Below are 15562 nucleotides of genomic sequence, written 5' to 3' on the forward strand. Positions count from 1 at the left end.
TTTTTCAATTTCCACCATTTGATCCTAGGTGGTGCCCTCACACTCCTCCTCCTCTCTTCTTGATCACCAACATCATTCTAAAGACCACCATTCTATGCTGCCTAACTACATTTTCCCCCATCACCACTTTACAGTCTCCGATCTCCTTCAAACTGGCCCTCCTGCATAGGATATAATCCACCTGTGTGCATCTCCCTCCACTCTTGTATGTCACCCTATGTTCCTCTCTCTTCTTAAGATACGTATTCACCATAGCCATGTCCATCCTTTCTGCAAAATCCACTACCATCTGACCTTCTGCATTCCTTTCCTTAACACCATACCTACCCATCACTTCCTCATACCCTCTGTTCCCTTCACCAACATGCCCATTGAAATCTGCTCCAATCACCACTCTCTCACCCTTGGGTACAGTCATCACCACTTCATCCAACTCGCGTCAAAATTTTTCTTTCACATCCATCACACACCCAACTTGCGGGGCATATGCACTAACATTCATCATTACACGATCAATTTCCAGCTTCATAAACATATATCTGACACTCTTTTCACCTCCAAAACACTCTTGGCATACTGTTCCTTCAGGATAACCCTTACCCCATTTCTCCTCCTATCCACACCATGACAGAACAATTTGAACTCGCCTCCAATACACCTGGCCTTACTTCCCTTCCACCTGGTCTCTTGCACACACAATATATCAACCTTCCTTCTGTTCATCATATCAGCTAGCTCTTTCCCTATACCAGTCATACTGCCAACATTCAAAGTTCCTACCCTCACTACCACACTCCTAACCTTTTTCCTCTCTTCCTGCATTCGGGCATGCCTTCCCCCTCTTCTCCTCCTTCAGCCAACAGTAGCCCAATTTCCACCAGCACCCTGTTGGCTACCAGTACAGGTGGCGGTCGTTGTTAACCCGGGCCTCGATTGATCCGGTATGTAAATCTGTAGTGTTTTCTGCATATCATTTGGCAAATATTTTATGCCGGATGCCCTTCCTGATGCAACCCTCCCCATTTCTCCGGGCTTGGGACCGGAACAAAGAAATTTACTGGCTTGTGCATCCCCAGTGGCTACCTTTAAATATACTATTTATAAGTGGCTGACAAATCACTTGATAGGAAAGTGAAAACAAACTCACTGTTAAATATTAATTTTTACATTAAGGTTTGCATCAAATACTACAAATCCCTGACTATTTTAATAATCACAAAAGAACATTACTAGAATGAATCCTCTGAGCTAGGTAAAGATATTGCTGCTAAATGGCTATTTGCTGAGATCATGTGGCCAAAAGGAATAGTGCAGAACTTTTTGCTTGTATAGTTGCAAGCTAGACAAATGCAGAGAATTACATTTTATTTATTATTCTCCTCCTTGTTGGCCAAATTATTCTCAGTAGGTCATTATGGCATTCATACTGTCTAAGGGAAATTTGGTCAGGGCACCAGGGACCTTTGCCTACTCTTTTCTGATAAGTGCAATGCAATCTTTTACGTCCACCTGAGCTACCACCAGCTCAGCAGGTAGGACCTTGATTTAACATCTCATCCAAAGGATGGCATACACAGGAGTGCAGTGCCGCCTCCTTTATGGTGTACTACAGTGTCAGCATTGTGAAATGAAACCAAATACCTAGTGGGGGAACAGAACCCACAGCCTTCTGATCTTCTAACCTGTGTACCTATTAAACCACTGACACATTTTATGTGTGTTTGTGTGTGTGTGTATATATATATATGTGTGTGTGTGTGTGTGTGTGTGTGTGTATATATATAACATTTCTGACATAGGGTCCAAATCGCCAAAAATCCATTTTGCCGAAAATAGTACTGATAGTGTATCCTCCCTTTTCCCCCACTGTAGTGCGATCTCGGAGTGAGAATATTAAAGTAAGGGGGGCGTAGCCCCTCACCTACTCAGGTCATAAACTACTTACTTACCCTTTTAATAGGGACTGCTCAATCTAAAACAATACTAAACAATATTAAACTGTACTGAGTTGGGGGCCAAGCCCCCACACCCCCCATACTTTAATATTCTCACTCAGAGATCGCACTACAGTGGGGAAAAGGGTAGATACAATGTCAGTACTATTTTCGGCGATTTATACCCTATGTCAGAAAGTTTCGCCGAAATGACACTGATTCATATATATATATATATATATATATATATAATATGTATGTATGTATATGTGTGTGTGTGTGTGTGTGTATATAAAAAATATATGTGTGTGTGTGTGTGTGTGTGTGTGTGTGTGTGTGTGTGTATGTATATTATATATGTTCATAGGTAGGTACTACGCTTTTGGCCATAGGGCCTATATAAGCCTAGCCAAAAAGGTACCCTGGCTTTTGCCACCCAAGAAAATTATTTTCCTGTGCCCCTGTCAAGCAGAGCCACAGAAGTGATCCCTGGGGTGAATTTTCTATCTCCCATCCAATCATCAAGATTTTTCTTGAAGAGTGCTAATGAGGAGCTTTGTTTGATATAGATAGGTAGTTTGTTCCAGAGTATGGGAAGTGTCTGGGACAGGAATCTATCCCTCCCACATGTTCTGTTTATTGTGATGACAAGGTTTAGGTCCCTAGAGCGTGTAGCTCAGAGGGATTGGGATTTCTTTAAGTGGAGCATGTCCAACAGCTCTGGGTTTGACATAGCTTTGTATGTTAGGCAGAGATCGCCTTTGAGTAGGCGATATGCGACGGAGTAAAACTGGAGTTTTTTTAAGAAGGTCTGCATAGGGCATCTGTTTGCAGCCGGTAATTCTCTTTGTGAGGTATTTCTGCGGCCTTTCTAGTTGTTGTAGAGGTCTTGTGAAGTACATACCAAAAGGGGCATTGTATTCTATAATGGGTCTAATCAGTGACAAGTAGAGGGGAACAATGACCTCTTTTTTCCTGGATGAGAATTGTGATGAGGTGTGCCACGTAGAAGGATTTCCTGACTACTGTGGTGATGTGATTATCAAAAGGAGAGACTACTGTCCACCTGTGTCCCAAGGTGTCTTATCACACTTTCAGTGTTAAGTAGACTACCACCTATGTGGTAGTTCATGGGTACAGAGCTTTTACCAAAAGAGATGACAATGCACTTTTTGGCAATGAGCTTGAGGCCATGGCTTTGACACCACTAATCTGTCTCAGTGAGGCCCTTTTGTAGGATGTCCACATCGTTAGCAGTTTCGATTATGGCTCCTAGTTTTCAGTCAACTGTGAATTTTGTTAGCCAAAGACCTTCTCTGTGTTAGCCTGTACTTCTGAGACGTAGATACCAAACAGGAGAGGACCCAGGACTGAACCCTGTGGTACTCCACTTGTCACTGATCTGAAGTCAGATTTGGAGTCTACTACTTTCACAGTATGGGTTCTGTCAGTGAGTCAGTTCGCAACCCATTTTGTGACATAGGAATTTATACCTAGTTTAGTAAGTTTATCTATAATTAATAAAACGGGCCACTGTCAATAAAAAATGTAGACCGGGTTTTACTACTCAAATGGGTTTCTTCAGTGGGCTCAAAAAAGACAGTAATCTAAAAAAATAAATAAAATGCATGTGTAAGCCACGTTTAAGATAAAATAAAGATTTAACAAATATTTTTACCATCTTAACTGAATTATCATTAAGACATAGGCAAACATACATCATATAAAAGAAAAAAGAAACCATCTTAACATATTCAATATTACAAACATTATACATCACATACATGTTTTTATACAATTACCATCAATCCAACATTACATACATTGCTCAATTTCTGCCTTCCCTTAAAGCTCACTCCTCCAAAACATTATTCTGCATGTATTTTCCCAACAATTTACATTTTTTTCTATGTAGTTTGCTCCTACCCTTTTCTAAAGATCCTACTTCCAGTTATTTTATTTCTGTTACAATATTCATTACTTCAAATACAGATGATTTAGACATTTATTTCCATTTCCTACTAATTGCTTTTTGGCAGCCACCAGAATTATACTTAACAGGGTTTTACTATGTATCCCAGCTAATATATATGTATATGTATACGTATACAAATATATATATTATGTTTACAACCATATGGTGGATGGTCCAGCCCGAATGTCTGAAAGAAGTGTGGCAACATCCCACATTTGCAAACGCAGATGCTGCGAATCGCAAACTCCCTTCCCCTTTTTGACCCATGTTAGCACTTGTTTCTAGATGTAGAGCGGTCAGAAATGTCGTATTTGGTGTTCTTGCAACATTCCAACTGTTTGGCATCCGAGGATTAGCTAATTACATTCGGACATATACAGGTTCGAGCACCGTGTGCTCGAGGCCAACTGAGACCTGCATGAGTGGAGTTAAGTAGATTTTTATCTGCACTTTTATCAAATAATACACAATTTAAAGTAATTTGTTTGTGTTGCATTGACAGTTAAGGCTTGCTTTGGCCAACTGAGACCTGCATGAGTGGAGTTAAGTAGATTTTTATCTGCACTTTTATCAAATAATACACGATTTAAAGTAATTTGTTTGTGCTGCATTGAGCAATATCTAGCTGGAAGTTGTGACTGTTTTTTTCAGTACGTCCCCACCCTCCCTGTTTTTGTCTTGGTGTTAATCTTGGTGGCTTTGAAACTGCCCGCCCCTCTTGTAAATTTGCACTTGGATACTCCTCCTGGGCCCATCTCATTTGCTCACTCAAAAAAAAAAAAAAAAATGTATCTGCTTTTACTGTATTTGTGTTTCTTCCTACTTTATTTTGCTTTTGCGTCATCTTAAAAGTACTCAGTTGTATTTATTACTGCTTGGTGTAACTCATTCTAAGCCTTTTAGTTTAAGCACTTGGGCTTCAGACCAGATGTTTTACATTAGGAAGGTTTGTGGCCTGCACTGTGGTGGCAGGACAGGTAGCTTACATCCTTCTAAGTTGGGAACTGCTGATTGAGGGCTCAATGTCTGTTATTCTAAAAGTGTATTAGTTCTGGTTTAAGCTTTGGGCTTCAGGACAGTTATTTTACATTAAGAAGGTTCGTCGTCTGCACTCTTGTGGGAGGAGAGGCTGGACTCTGCCCTGAGCTGGGAATTTCTGGTTAAAGGCTTATAGTGCCTGCATATTTGAACTGTTTCTTACTGAAATTGGTACACCTTGTTTGCTGTAGTATAGACTAGATCCAGGCCTGCTGAATCTAGCTTTGTTTATATGCTTGTTATTTCCCTGAAATGCTAATTCCACTAAAAACACGGCTTTTCAGCGCTTCTGTGGCTCCCTAGTGATATCTGCATTGCTTACTGTACTTATTTCCTTGTTTCACTTGAATGAAAATTACTGTTTGTCATTTTTGCATTTAAGTTACCTGTAGCACATTGCATTTACGTTACCTGGCACTTGCTCACTAAAGCAATTATATAAGTAAGCACTAAAAAATTAAAAGCACTACACCCTCACAAACTCTCCTTGAGTACCTTGTTCCCCATTGGCCCTACTTTTTTTCAATTATAAAGGAATTCCCAATACTATTCTAGCATGTCCAAAGGTCAGTTATCAATCTCCTCTCCGGTCCAGCTGGTGAATCTGGGAATCTTGAGGCAATGTTACAACTGTCTCATGTACACAAACAACCCTCTCCTACTCCCAATAAATTCCAACACATGTGAGAGATGCAACCATATAGCCAAACTGGAGGCTAAGCTCTCTCAACTCAGTACTGGCGTAACCAGTCAGGAGGAAAAGGAAACCACACTCACTACAATTCCAGTCTCACATAGACCTACCACGACAGCAAACCAAACACATAAACACACAAAAACATACTCGGAGGCTCTAAATAAAAATCTGCCTAAGCAGCAGAGACCTCCAAAGCAGACACCCAAGCAACCGCTACCCCAAAACAAAACACGTGCAACACATAGCTCACAAAGCCAGTGTGCTGAACAGTCACAGCCCTTAAGGCTAAAAAACACACCTGATACAATTGTAATAGGTGACTCTATCGTCAGGCACACTGACGTCCTGCTCACCAGGCTGAACAAGGAGAAGGTCACGGTGAGCTGCCTGTCGGGCGCTAGGATCCGCCACATAACACAAGCACTCAGGTCACTCCAAGGCAAGTACAAATATGACTCAGTCATTGTCCATGCTGGTGTGAATGACCTGAGACGTACCTCCCTGGACTACATGAAAAGAGACATAGAAGAGCTCTCCGAGCATGTAGCCCAGGCCAGTATGACCCTGACATTGAGTAACATCTTATCCTCACCAAGAATGATGCCACAATATGAAGACAAGATGATCAATTTCAACAATTGGCTTAAGTATTGGTGTCATTCAAAGGGGATCCAATGCCTGTCAGCCTGGGATGACATGCTCGACAAGCCACGATGCTTCGCAAGGGACGGCTTGCACCTATCACCACTGGGCTTTTGGATATTGGCAAAGGCTCTTGCTGCCCCCATAGTGCCTTTTTTAGGCAAGGCTCAAAAGACAAACCCACCTCCATAGGTATCACAAGGGATAAGAAACTAAGAGAAGTGCTACTCAACGCCAGAAGTCTAAATCTCAAGATGCATGCACTCGAAACTCTCCTTAGCATGGAGAACATAGATATCTGTGCAGTAACAGAAACCTGGTTCAAGGCTCCCGAGAGCACCCCAGCACTACCAGGTTATACCTCATACCATGCTTTTCGGCCCCAAAACTTGAATGGAACCACAAAAGGAGGGGGAGTATCAATATTTGTCAAAGATACCCACACCTCCAGGTTGGTGGCACAGCACGAAGCATCAGAGACTATCCATGTGCAACTAACAGTGGGTAAAACTGCCTTCCAGTTTATAGCCTGCTACAGACGACCCTCCCAAACCCAGGAACTCCACTCAGCCTTCCTGAGAACACTGGAAAATATGAAGGTCTCACCAAACACCATTATACTGGGTGACTTCAACTACCCAAACATAGACTGGGAGCATTACTCTAGCTCCAACACCCTAGCCCAAAGGTTCCTAGAATTTATAAACTCAAATGCTATGGAACAACTTGTTACCACTCCCACAAGAGGGGAAAACATACTGGACCTGATCATCACCAACATGGGGACTCTATGCTCCAGACCAGAAGTGTATCCCTCACTGGTAAGATCAGACCATAAACTAATCTCACTGGATATTCACATCCCGACCCCACCCCCTGCCCAGAAAACCACAGTGAAAAACTCTAAAGCAAATTTCACACTCCTCAAAACCGAGGTGGAATCCTTCAAAGCCCCCGGGCCTGTGGAAAATACAGCCCAGACCGCAGAATCCTTTATAAACGCATTCTATGAACACCTTCAGGAATGCATGGATCATGCAATCCCAAATAAAACCAAGACCCAATCTTCCAAAGGCAGATGTCCTGTCTGGTGGACCCCAGCCATAAACAAACTATACAATAGAAAGAGAAAGCTACTACATGATAGAGCAAAATCCCAAAAAGGAAAGGCATCTCTGATCAGTATTAGCAAAAAACTACGGGCACTCATAAAATCGTCTAAGGCCAGCTTCGAGAGAAAAATTGCACAGGACACTAAGGATAATCACAAGGCTTTCTTTAGTTATGTTAGGAACCTGGGTGGGAATTCCCAGATATGCTCAGAATTAGTCCAAAATGACAAAAAATACACCAAACCCACAGACATTGCGCCGAACCTGTCAGCTAGGATTTTGGCAAACCTCTCCCCCCCTCCCCACCAAAAGGGCAAATATCTATCACAGCAGAGTGCTGCCCCCCTGACATCTCAGATGCTCAGGTAAGAGCCGCCCTCTCCAAAGCAAAAAACACAGCATCAATGGGACCAGACGGTGACCCGGGCTGCATCCTACATGAACTCCAAGAAGAGCTAAACCCAAACATAAAACTACTGTTCAATCTCAGCCTTACTACAGGATATGTACCCAAAGAGTGGCATACAGCAACGGTGGTCCCTCTTCACAAAGGTGGTGCCTCAACGGATCCTGGAAACTACGCCCCATAAGCCTGACTAGCTTGGTCTGCAAAGCTATGGAAAGGATCATCATGGACCTTATAAATAAAGATATTGGGGACCTACACACACTTGATTCTACCCAGTTCGGCTTTGTTAAGGGCATATCCTGCCTCTTAAACCTGGTCAATTTCTTTCAAACAGTCACCAAGGCCATTGACGAGGGGAAGGTGGTCCACACAGCCTACCTGGACCTCGCAAAAGCCTTCGATACCATACCCCACTCGGGCATTATAGATAAGCTCACCAGCTTAAATATAAACCCCTATGTCACTAGATGGGTTGCAAACTGGCTCGAGGACAGAACCCACATGGTTAGAATTGCTGGAGCCATGTCAGACTCCAAACCAGTTACAAGTGGCATCCCACAAGGCTCAGTCCTGGGACCTCTCTTGTTCAGTATATATTTCTCAGAGGTACAGGCCAACACAGAAGGACTGTGGCTGACCAAGTTCGCAGATGACTGCAAACTGGGCACCATAATCTATTCTCCAGCCGACTCAAGCATCCTCCAAAAGGGCCTCATAGAAACAGACAACTGGTGCCAGAGCCATGGCCTCAAGCTAAACGCCAAAAGTGTATAGTCATCCCTTTGGCAAAACAAAGTGCCCACAAATTACCACATAAGTGGTAATCCATTAAGTACGGAAGAAGTAATTAGGGACCTGGGGACTCAAGTTGATAGCAATCTCTCATGTGACAACCATGTGGCTAAAGTGGTTAGAAAAACATTTTATATAGCCCACCTAATCATGAAGGGATTCACATCTAGATCAGGGGAGGTCATCGTGCCTCTTTACTCATCCCTCATCAGGCCCATAATTGAGTACAATGCCCCTTTTGGGATGTACCTTACCAGACACCTGCAGCAACTGGAAAGACCCCAAAAGTACCTCACCAAGAGGATCAAAGGGCTCAAACAGATGCCATATGCTGCCCGGTTAAAGAAACTCCAGCTCTACTCAGTGGCATACCGCCTGCTCAGAGAATATCTGTGCCTGACGTATAAAGCCATGTCCAATCCGAATTAATGGACATGCTGCACCTCAGAAAATCCAAATCCCATCGAGCCACGCTCGAGAGACTTGAACCTCAGCAGTGAAATAAACAGGACATGCTGGAGGGACAGATTCATAACCCAGAGGCTCCCTTCACTCTGGAATAAAATCCCAGTCCAGGTTAGGCAGAGTCCTCATTGACTCTCTTCAAGAGGAATCTTGATGAGTGGATGGGGGATCTTAGGTTTACCCCTGGAATCACTTCTGTGTCACTGTTAGACAGAGGCACAGTATACTAACCTCGAAAAAGGGCATAGCAAAATTAATTTAAAATGGGTGGCGAAAGCCAAACACACTCTGGCTAGGCTTATAAATGCCCTAGGGCAGATAGCCTAGTATGAACCTATGAACCTATATGTGTATATATATATATATATATATATATATATATATATATATATATATATATATCTATATATAAATATAAATAACATTTCTGACAGCACTCTGTAGGGATTTTTTAAAGTCTGCCAACTCATTACACTCCCAAAAATATGCTCCAACTTACCTCTTTCTTTTCCATCACACCTACAGCATTTGCTATATACCTGAGGAAACATTCTTTGGAGTCTGCTTGGAGTATAAAAATACCAATGCAAACACTTCCCAGCAAAAATCCTAAATCTTCTAGACTTTTGTTGCATATTTGGGATCCATACATATATCCTCCCTTTGTTTCCTTGTGAATTTCTTACCCTGTCTCTCTTCCCAGTTTTTCCAACCTCCTCTGATTGATTCTTATAGCTATCATGTAATGTTTCCTATGCTCTACTAATTATCCCCTTTTAACAGCATCTTCCATTCTCTTTGTCTATACTCTTATGTTTGCTCCTAATAGGGAAGGCAGTCTCTAGACTGCAGTCCAAATGTTTTCTTCTATCACCTTTCCCTCCCTGGGTATTTGCTCCTAATACCTCGGTTCCTTTGCTAATTTTCTCCAATAAGTTCCAGCCCCCTCTTGCCTATTCTCTGTATCCCCTACTGGCAGAATCTCCTTTCTCCATTCTTGTGTTGGCTTAGTCATTAAAATAGTTTCTGTAAGATATAATATTTGGTATGGCTGTTGTCATTCTTCCTAAGGATTTGTATCCAAAATCCCAGTTTCTTTTTATTTCTTAAATGTCTTCCCTGCTTCATCATCATCCCTTTTAACTGTGAATTATACCTTTCTGCTTGTGTTATGTATACGAGCTTTAACTGTGGGCTCTAAAATATCCCTTCAAATCAAGTAATCCTAAACCACCTTATTGTACTGGAAAGATCAACTTATCCCACTTGACCCTTGCCCTCTTCTTTTCCCAGACAAAATCCTTAACTCTTTATTGATTACTGTACTCAGCATCTCCTCTGGTTGATAAAAATATGCTTGAGCTGTGTACAAACTAAAGAGACTGAACATGCTCACTGCTTGTATCTTACTATCCATAAATAAGACCTTCTAGTTTCTCAGTTTTTATATTATATTTTGTTTAGTCTCTTCCCACATATCCTTAGCTGCCATGACCAAATCCTTTTTAACCCATATTCTTAAACAGTTCATTTGATCATGTTCCCATAAATATGGGTATTGCTGAACCAATTCATGTGTGGGTACATAATTTACAGATATAGCCTTTATCTAAATACAATTGATTTCATGAAAAAAACTAAATCTGTCTCAGAATGTTCTACAACACTGAGATGTCCTTTTCTGGTTTTACCAGGTACAAAATGATATCATCTGAAAATAAAGCCAACTTTTCTTGATTACTATACCAACTATATCCTTGAATTTCTGATTCCCTTATTTTCCTTGCCAATGGCACTAAATACAATACAAATAACAAAGGGAGAAACAAGGACACCCACGCCTGGTTCCTCTGCTCAGATACAACTTAGCTGAGAGAAACCCTCCCACTTTAATTTTTGCCTCTGATCCCTCATACTTCCCCCTAATTACCCTTATGCATGCAAATGCTGCCATCGCCCTCCTCATAAAATCCCAGCTTACTCTATTGAATGTTTTCCCTGTATTAAGACCCATTAATAACAATGGAATTTTCTTACATTCTGCTTCCCTCTGGATAATCATTGTTCTATTAATATTGTCAAATGTTTGCCTTCCTTTTACAAAACCACATTGATCCACATTTATCAATTTTGACAACACCTTTGATATTCTGTTAGCTATTATAGACATAAACACTTTATAATTATGGTTTAAAATTGAAATAGACTTATATGAAGCCAGGTCTGATGGGTCTTTACCATCTTTAGGTATTACAACCACCTCAGCTTTCTTACAGCCACCACAGCTTCCTTTCAAGATGCTTTTGCTTTGCTTCCTTTGGAAATGTTGTTAAACAAAACCTTCCAGATATTTCTCACTTTCTTTCCTCCTAGCTTCCAACCATCTACACAATGCAATCTATTCCTTGAGACTTTCCTGTAGATTGATCATACATTACCATTTTATCTTGCCTCCACTTATCTGTTATTTGTTGAGTCTTATCTACCTCTAACCTTGGCATAGTTAAGTCTTCCATAGATATTTCCATTTTTACTTTTTCTCGATTTCCAAATTCATTTGCTTTATACAAATTTTCATAAAATGTCTGAAATATCTCTAATACTTCTACATGATCTCTGGTTATTTTTCTCATTCTAAGCTCTCTAAATTTGGCAACAACTCTTTTTACTGTTTCTGTTGCCTAAGTAATTGTGCTAAGAGTTTTTGTGCTCTGGAGTTATCAAAATTAGCTGTTTACCAGCACTCTTTCCAGACTCTTGCATATTATCCAGATAGTCCAATGTCTTCTCCTTAGTCTGTACAGTTGCATCTCTTTCTTGTTCTGTAAGATTTCCCTTATTCTGCAATACTTTAACCTTTGTCAGCTCCTCTAAATAATTATTATTACTTCTTAACTATTATCTCTTTTTCTTTATTTTTACAAGTCAAATGAGGAACCAGGAAAGAACACAACTAATAACCAAAATCTAATCCCAGGTGAAATGGACTGCTCAGGAACCACAAACCAAGGATGAAAAGTCTATTCTGAAGAAGTCTTACTGATGAAAAGCTGATTTGTATTCACTTAAAGCTTAAATAAATGTTTCCTCCTTGGTTTGTGGACGACAAAAGGGGAGGATAAAAAAGTCTTCAGGCTAAGTAAACAGTTTTATGTACATGCTCTTTGCTATATCAGATGCAATCATCTCCTTTTCCAAGCTATATTCTACAGCTGACTGCACCTGCCTATAAAAAAAGTCTTCAGGTTACACTAAAAGTTATTATATTTCATTTCAGCTCTTTTCTAGACCATGTAAACACTTTGATAACTTTTTGTGACTTATCTTGTTCATGGTAACTGTTGTGGGCATCACACATTCTCCCCTAAGTCAATCATCTTTTCAGTCTGTGCTGCATGCAAGTTTTTATGATGTTTTCCAAAAACAAAATGAAACACAATGCCCAAATACAGTTTTAGCAAAATAACTGTTAAAAAAACACTTGAAATTAAATTTGTCTTGCATAACTGAATGGTACAATGATTACTGAGAATAAATTAATACTGTAAATTACATATGATTCCAGTGTCCTTGCTGCTAGATTAATTGCTTGTACGTCACCATAAAAATGTTGTCTTTGCTAGCTATTGAATTGCTTTTCATTAGCTTTTCACTTTTAGATAACCTTTGGGTGTTTTACAGTAAGCAGACTTGGGAATATTCATTTAGTGGCAGTAAGGGGAAGTATGGTCTGTCCAAGTTGGGAAACACACAGAAAGGCTTAAAGTGATGTTTTATTGGCCAAAGAGCTCTTGGAGTTTAGCAGGGCATTGTCTAGATACAGGCACTTAGAAACTAAATTTTCCACATAAAACAACTTCTGAACCGAGTAACTCAGTTGTGCAAAGAGCAACTAGTCTGTACACCGATTAGCAGTGCCCTATGAAGCTACTCCTATATGGCCTAGTTTTCACTTCTAGCTTCAAAAGCAACCAGGTTAGCCCACTATTCACCCCCCTCTTGTACCACCACAACATTGTTCAGCTAGAAGGACCTGACATCATGGATATGCACTTTCCCAATTTCTCTGTTGCCAATCTGGTGGATATAGGCATCCTGAGACAGCGTAGCAATTGTAGCATGTTCACTGACAACCAACTAATCCTTAGAGGAACTGATATAGTATGTGAGAGATGTGATTATACAATGTCACTGGAGGCAAGACATTAACACAGAAGCACTGAAAGTAATCAAGCTGTCAATAACAGATGCACTACACATATCATGCATACTTTGTACCCAACACATAAACAAGCATATACAAAGATGCTAAAAAATAACCTTCCTAAACCTCAAAGACCTACATGACACTAAACTCTCATTAATTATTCTCAGCAAACTCAAAAGCACTCTACCAAAACAACACCCAACACCACACTCCATGGAGTCTCAACTGCAAAGCCCATAAGGGGAGCCAATACACTACTCAATACTCTAGTCATACAAGACTCTATTGTGCGACATATGGATACTCCACTCTCCAGGCTGAACAAGGAGAAAATCACAATCAATTGCCTATCAGGGACCATGATCTGCCAATTAACTCACACACTTGGCTCATTGAACTACAAGTACCAGTATGACTCAGTCATAGTCCATGTGGGTACAAATGATCTGAGATCTCCCTTCATGAACTATATGAAGAGAGACATTGTGGAACTATTGGACCATATGTCCCAGGCTGGTATGACCCTAGCATCGAGCAGCATTCTACCCTCACCAAGGATGATGTCACTATGTAAACAGAAGATGATTGACTTTAACAACTGGCTTAGCTTTTGGTGTCATTCACATGGGGTACACTATGTGTCAGTATGGTAGGATATGATTCATGCACTATTTGCCAAAATGGCCTGCACCTGTCCCCACTAGGCTTTTGAATATTGGCTAAAACATTGTCCTTCCACATAGTGTCTTTTTAAGTAATGTAAAATGGACAAACCTTCCATCTTAACAAAATCAACCCAAGGGAATCAAAAGATGTTAGTGCTTAATGCTAGGAGTTTGAACAAGAATCTCCCCTCCCTCCAAGCTCTCCTCAACCTTAATAATAATATTAATATTTAAAAAAAAAACCTGGATTACTTCTAGATTTGTCCCCGATTGGTTGAGGGCTATGCACGTCGTACGTTACCAATATTCTCTATTTGTCGCATGCTACACGTAGGCGTTTGCAAATTATTAATCCCACCTGACACACATTATTATACATTCTTCTGTATTAATTACTGACAAATCATGAACTCAGACAATCGCGAATTATCCAACCATTAAATTATAAATAAATATATAAAGCTGTTCACCTGACAGTATATCTTCTAAACTTCTCCGAAGCACTCCTACACAGCGATGTACTTTAAAAACAAAAACGTAAGCGCACACATACTGCAAAACAAAATTCACCTTTGCACTTAATATATCTAAAAAGGAAACTGGGAAAATTCGCGCCTGTAGAGCGTAATTGCTCAAGTCCAATCAAATCATGTTCAGTTTAGTGACGTATGCTTGTCTTGGGAAAATTATTTTAATGCTAAGAAATGCAGGCTGCAAAGCTACAATTTTAGCACTTTGTGCTTATCTAAGTGTTTAAACTCTCAACTGCGCTGTACCTAGTGAAATACTTAATGTACTTGGTAAATCGATAATGATTACTTGTTCGTCAATAATACCATACTTTAGAGGTTCACAGGTATCATTCATGTTAATGCAACACATACCCTTCTGTTTCAATGAAATCTTCAAGAGAATTATTGCAGTATTTAAAAATTTTCTCCGATTTTGTGCCTTTACCCCCCCCCCCCTTTTGGTTGTGTCTGGAATTCTTCAGCAAAAATTGGTAAATATGGGGTTGGTAAGGTGCCCTAAAGACAACTGTTAATCAGCAGAGCAGACATTCGTTTTTGTTTTTTTTTTCCAGCAGTAAAGCCCCTTGATAAAACTGGTCAGCTGTCTCACTAATGTGCCCTCCTGTACGTCATTTTTAGTTACAATTCCAGTAGGAGAGATGGCAGTGGGGATTGTTTGCTAATGTGCATCCCACAGTTGACTTCTGAATTTATGCTCAGTTTATGAGAGAAAAATATGCATGCATTACATGTTGAAGGTTGTGCGTTAGGCCCGGCAAGCCAGCATGTAAAACTCTACTGCCAATCATTAGCGGACCGGAGTTCCGCTGTGGCGACCCCAACCGGGAAAAGCCGAAAGACACACACACACATGTAGGCATAATTGATAAACGGGACGGCTCACGGTTGAGACCGCACACATAATAGTTCTTTTGTTACATGCGTTTCTCCGATTTAAACTGGAAATCGTGTAGGAGAAGGATTTAACGCAATGTAAGCACAGTTGTGAATCTCGAAATAACTTCGTCCTCTTTAATGTGTTTGTTATGAAGTATCGCAAGAGTTTGCGAGATCTGGAGCCTAGGGGCGATTGTAGTTGTTTCAGTTACTATGG

General features: G+C 40.6%; 1 protein-coding gene across 1 annotated transcript in view; it reads right to left on the bottom strand.

Annotated features, from left to right (window-relative positions):
- Window positions 1-14543, bottom strand: part of DSCC1 (DNA replication and sister chromatid cohesion 1) — a 477417-nt gene extending 462874 nt beyond the window's left edge. Inside the window, exon 1 of the mRNA XM_044067559.1 lies at window positions 14407-14543. The gene's annotated coding sequence lies outside the window, so the exon portion shown is untranslated. The remainder of the gene's footprint in view (window positions 1-14406) is intronic.
- Window positions 14544-15562: the final 1019 nt, after the last annotated feature.

This window comes from Protopterus annectens, chromosome 3.part1 (assembly GCF_019279795.1).
Source record: "Protopterus annectens isolate FY-2018-M chromosome 3.part1, PAN1.0, whole genome shotgun sequence".
NCBI classification, from domain to species: domain Eukaryota; kingdom Metazoa; phylum Chordata; order Ceratodontiformes; family Protopteridae; genus Protopterus; species Protopterus annectens.